The following is a 6327-nucleotide window of genomic DNA, read 5'->3' as shown; positions in this document are numbered from 1 at the left end:
TTTCTAAAATTAAAATGCATTCCTTTCCTCTTTTTGCTTGTTTAGCTTTTTATATGACGTGGAGAAGAGTCTAAAAATAGAAATTGATTTGGATCTGGTCTTAGTGCTATCTGTAGTATTTCATTTGATGGTCCATTTGATTTTGGAAGCAAAATTTTGTGTTGCCTAGATTTCTTGGCGTAATACAAAATAGTTTTTGTCCGTATTTTCAAATTTTCTGAGAATTCATTTCATTTTACTTATGACAAAATATTCTGCAAACAAGAACATATATGTAAAATGTTTATCATAAAATGCACATTTTCTTTGAAATTAGATCATAATGAATTATTACATTGTATAAATATTAATTTATCTCAGAACAGCAATGTTTTGGAATAGGCAGAGCAATAACAAAAATGACCCAAGATATTTTGATGTTTGAAGGAAAAACTCTAAAGCATTTTCTAACTGATCAATGTAATAGAGCAGTGGTAGCTAACCTTTTGGGGCTCCTGTGCCAAAAACTGTGTGTGCGCTTGCACGCTCATGTTCACGTACCAGCACCCAGAAGGCAATGCACACACCCCCATGCCCCCTATGCATGTCTGTGCAATCCCACCCCACCCACCCCTGCCACCCCCTTACCTGCACTGCGCCTCACAGCTGATTTTTGGCTGGTTTGAGGCCTTTTTTGGCCTCCCGAAGGCTTGAGGAAGGCTTCTTCAGGCTTCTACAAGTTTTGTAGGCCAATATCTAGCCCCGTTTCATCACTTCCTGTTTTTCCGAAAATACTGGAAGTGACTAAATGGGGCTAGATTTTGGCCTACAAAGCTTGTAGAAGCCTGAAGACGCCTTCCTCGAGCCTTTGGGAGGCTGAAAAAGGCCACAAACTGGCTGAAAATCAGCTGTGAGATGTGCACATGCGCAGTGAGGTAAGTTTGTCTGCAGCTCGCATGCCGGCACAAATGGCTCTGCATGCCACCTGTGGCACGCGTGCCATAGGTTTGCCATCATGGTGATAGAGTGATTGTGTTGGATCTCAAAAAGCAGTTGTGAAGTAACTGATGGGCAGTATATTTCATGTTGCCTTTTCAAAATAAGCATATAAAGATATATTATACTACTTTGATTGTAGATTGTAAATTATTCTGGCGACCAATCTCATGAAGAATCAAAGATAATATTTAAAACAAAAAACAAAAACTGGTGAAGATATAAACCAGTTTTTTCAAACTTGGCAACTTTAATAGGTAGATTTCAATTCCCAGAATTCATAAATGTTGAAGTTGCCAAATTTGAAAAACACTGATCTAAATAGTAACTTAGGCCCATTTTTGTCTACGTTTTTCATCAGAGTAGTTTTGGCAGCTTCAGATTGCTAATTCATCTTGTTCATACATGCACACTACACTACCCATGGTGCACCACAGGGGCAAACTAGCTTTTCACCAGTGGCTACCAGCATTCAGGGGATGTCAGGTCATCTGAGCTTTCACCTCACATCCACCAGGCAGGTGCTGCGCCAGCTCCTGCTTCCACATGGGATGCTGCTTTTCCCACCAGTGGTACTTATTTATCTACTTGCATTTTTTACTTGCTTTCAAACTGTTCAGTTGGCAAGAACTAAGGGCAAATGATGAGACTTCACTCCACCACACAATGCCATGGGCTCAAACCATCAGAACGCCGACCATCTCTGGCCAAAAACTCCAGCTTCTTTGAAGTTCTGTGCCACTTCACCCCATACTTAAGCCTATGAAGAGATTCATCATGCCTTCACCTTTCCTGGCCATTTTCAATGTTTTATTTCTAAATGTTTTATTTCTAGTAGAAAGAGTTTAACAGATGACATAGGAGAAAAATGAAGTTTAAAATCATTTTGAAATTCAAGTACTTAATTATTTGAATTCCTCTTTGAAATAATAGAACAATTTAATATCCCTTGCTAGTATTCAAAATGTTCACCAGAGGCTGAACACCTTATCCTGTTTGTTGAGACAAACTTGATAACAACTTTTTTTAATGCTATGCAGAATACCATTCTCTCCATCCTCCACAAATCTAGGATTGTGTGTGTCAGGGTGGGTGTGGTCTTAATATACTTTTTCAGGACAAGGTATTCAGATGAAAAATGTTAGCATTTAGCAGTTAGGATTGAAAAATAAAGTTTCAAGAAACAACAAACGATAGTGATCTGGTGATTTTAGTAGGACTGTGATCAGAAATCAGAAAATTAAACAATTTCCATATGGAAAGAAATATCCATTGGCTCTTAATGTCTGCATCATTAAATTGTTGTTAAAGCTACAGAGGCTGAAAAATTGGCAATGCTTGATGGGTGTTATGCTTGTTTCAACTGTCATTGGTTCTTGAATACATCATCTTATGACACCAGAGCAGCTGTCTGCTGAACTGATGTTCTATGTCTTCATCTTTATTATTATTGCTAGTGCATCTGTCCCATAAACCATTCAAAATGTGAAAGCTAATGGAAAAACAAGGTCATATTCAGTCCTTAAGAGCTGGAATCTTTTAATTGCAGTCTTGCCACACATCATGTTTGCATTTTAAAAGATGTACTTATTTTAAAAGAACACACGTATTGCCACAACTGAGAACATACTTCTGCTGTTATCTAGGCCTTGTATCATTTTCTTATTCCTGTCTAAAAATATGTTTGGGCTGATTTTCAGTCAGAAATTCCATTGAGTAGTCTTCCACTTACTGTTACAATATTTTTCAGTATATAACTGGACATAGCATTAATTTTATTCTGGAAAAAAGATTTTATGGAAAATTTAAATGATTATTTTTTGAATGTGCTCTAAATAAACTAGCGTTCACATACGTTTGCACAAGAGAACTTAATCTAGATTGAATGTATCCCCTGGGTATAAGACAGGAAGCTGGAAACAAAATAAACAAGATATCTGAAGTAGACTTGGTGAATTTCTAATGTCAGAGGATAGTGGGAAGTAACTGTTGACCTCAGCCAGTAAACATGCAGACATTAGTATAAGATAAAGTACAGTCAGGGTTAGAAATCTCAACTCTGGTCAATGAGTACGTGTATTCTGGCTGCTAGACAATCATATCTAATATAAAACAGTTCCTTAAATTTAGAATGATGACATTTTTATACTGGAGAATCTACTATTATGTTTATAATGTAATTGTGGTCTTTTTCTTTTATTAATGCATGCTTGCTTTCTATTTCTTGTTTTTACCACTCTGATCTCTGGTGGCTTAATATTATAATAATGAAAAATAATGTGATGGGACCCTTGCAGTAACTATTTTATATTCGGAGATATGATCTTTCTTCTATACCTCTTGTTACTGGAGCGACAAAAAGATAAATTACCAGGGTATGAAAGGAAAAAAAAAAAGCTGAGTTTTGGACTAGTGAAATACCAAGGCATATTGAAGGCGCATGAGTAGATTGCAATGAAGATAAGATTCTTTTTAATCTTTGTTTTTTCAAATGTTCTCAGGGGAAATATAAAGCCCCTGACCTAAGTATTGTCTGAGGAATGCATGAACAGCTGAATGCTTCCTGACGTGAACTAGGAGCTTGATCAATCACTGATACTCAACACTCTAATGGGAGTTAAAACTACTGTATCAGAAACAACCATGAGAAGAAATAGAAAGTTCTTATCTAATTAGTTTTTGTTAATAGACCATTAATAGTAGAACAGATATTAAAAATAAATTAGGGTTCAAGCAAATTAATACTCATTTTCTTTATAAGAAAAATGTAATATGCTTCAAATAATACAATAATCTCTATACACTAATTATACATCTCTATTAATGCATACCGTATGTATTTAGAATAGGGTAGGGTAGGATAGGATAGAATGGAATAGAGCTGAAAGGCACCTTAGACATCTTCTAGTCCAGCCCCCTTTCTGGCACAGAGCCATCTTTCTGGGCATGCCAGCTGTCTCCTGTTGCTCTTTTGGGTTCCAGCGCGTGCATGCATGCCGGCCAGCTGGTCTTTGCATGTGCGGGAGTGCCGGAAACCAGAAAAGCAGCTCCCCGGAGCTCATGTGTGTGCTGGTCAGCTGGTCTTTGCACACGCATGTGTATTAGAAACTGAAAGAGGTGGCTGACACGCATGCGTGCACCGGGAAGCTAAGATTCCAGCGCTCCCATGCGCAGGTGTCAGGGAGCTGCTCTTCTGGTTTCCAACGTGCGCGCATGCCGAAAAGGTTAGCCACCACTAACCTATACAATCTCAGACAAGTGACTGTCCAGTTACTTCTTTTTTTCCCAAGTAAATTTGTATTAATCATATTTCAACTAAAACACATTTGCACTCATTATAGCGTTCATGTAATGGTATTCACTCATATTGACATAATTGTTACTATTCTATATGTTACATAACTACATGCTATATAGTTTTTTTCTACTTTTAACTTATAACCGTATTTACAAATATATATAAAATATTTCCCCATTTTGCTAAAACTCCTACATATTTTCGTGTAACAACTTTACGTCTATTCTCTAACTACTGGTACCATACATTCCAGATCTTATAGGATTCAGTTTCTTCTCTTTTAATTCCATAAACTTGTCCATCTCTGCATACTCAAGAACCTTTCTTATCATTACATCAGAGGGAGTGTTATCTTGTTTCCAATTTTGAGTGAAACCAATTATGGCTGCAGTTATTATATGTAACATAATGTATTGCAGTTTTTTGCAGGTATTTTGTCTTAATATGCCCAATAAAAATAGTTCTGGTTTCACCTCAATTTTTTGTTTAGTAATTTCTTCTAACCACACGTGCTCCCATTTCGGCACTCGGTGCCAAAAAGGTTAGCCACCACTGACCTATACAATCTCATACAAGAGACTGTCCAGTTACTTCTTTAAAACCTCCAGTGATTGAGCGTCCATGATTTTTGAAGGCAAGCTGGTTAATTGTTCTTACTGTTAGGAAGTTTCTCCCTAATTCCAGGTTGCTTCTCTCTTTGATCAGTTTCCAACAATTATTTCTTGTCCTACCCTCTGGTGCTTTGGAGAATAAATTGACCCCCTCTTCTTTGTGGCAGCTCCTCAAATACTGACACACTGCTACCATGTCACCTCTAATTCTTCTTTTCTTTAGACTATCCAGACTCAAAATCTGCAGCTGTTCTTCATATTATTTAGTCTCTAGTCTTTGATCATCTTAGTTGCTCTTCTTTGAATTTTTTTTCCAAAGTCTCAACATCTTCTTTGTAGTATGGTGACCAAAACTGGTTGCAGTATTCCAGGTATGGTCTTACCAGGATTTTGTAAAGTGGCATTAATACTTCACATAATCTTGAATCTATGCCTGTGTTTATACAACCCAGGATTGTATTAGCTTTTTTGGCTGTTACTGCACATTGCTGGCTCAGAGTCCTGGGGATGATCATTTGAATATGAATCAGCAAGGTCCTTCTCACAGTTACTGTTTTTGAGCCAGGTCTCACTTAATCTGTACTTATACCTTTGATTTTTCCTGTCTAAACATAAAGCTTTGCTTTTCTCCACATTAAAATTCATTTTGTTGGATAGGGCCATTGTTCAAGTTTGTCAAGATCTTTTTAGATCCTGAGTTAGTCTTCTGGGGTATTGACTATTCCTGCCGGTTTAGTATCATCTGAAAATTTGATGAAATCCTCTTCTATTCCCTCATCTAAGACAGTTATAAGGATATTGAAGAGTACTGGGTCTAAGATGGTGCTTTGTGGTACCCCACTGCTTACTTCTTTGTGGATGTAGTACCATTAAGGACTACTTGTTGAGTAAGGTTTGTCAGCCAGCTACAAATTCATCCGGTGGCGATATTGTCTATTCCACATTTTTCTAGCTTACCAAGAAGTAGATTGTGATCTACTTTGTCAAATGCCTTACTGAAAGATTTAAATTTAAAGATTAAAGGTTCGTCGACCCATCAAAGACTCAATTCTAGTGACTACATGGACATACCATATAATTTTTTTAGCAACTGTACAAAAGTTATTTTCTATTGCTTTCTACTGGATATGTGTGTGTATGTGTGTGAATATGAAAACACAAATCTCATAATGGGAGGTAAGAGAAAAGTGATATAATCTGGGTAGATTAGCAGAAGTGGTGTGAGAAAATCTGGGAGGTTGTGGTACAGGAGTAGGGCAATTCTGCCCTTGAATTTAAATGCAGCACATCTAACCTTTTCCCAAGCTTTTCAGTATCTGTGTGCCCTTGTGAATGGCCTTGTTTTTTTCATGTTCCCCACACCCCAAAATACTTGTTCCCAAAACATATGATCAGAATCCATGTCCAAATGAAACAGTGCATTCAGTACTTTGCTGAACACCT

This window comes from Notechis scutatus, chromosome 5 (genome assembly GCF_049901735.1).
Source record: "Notechis scutatus isolate UNSWTSFEM ecotype Mainland chromosome 5, rNotScu1.2, whole genome shotgun sequence".
NCBI classification, from domain to species: domain Eukaryota; kingdom Metazoa; phylum Chordata; class Lepidosauria; order Squamata; family Elapidae; genus Notechis; species Notechis scutatus.
Note: the sequence above shows the minus strand (reverse complement) of the source record.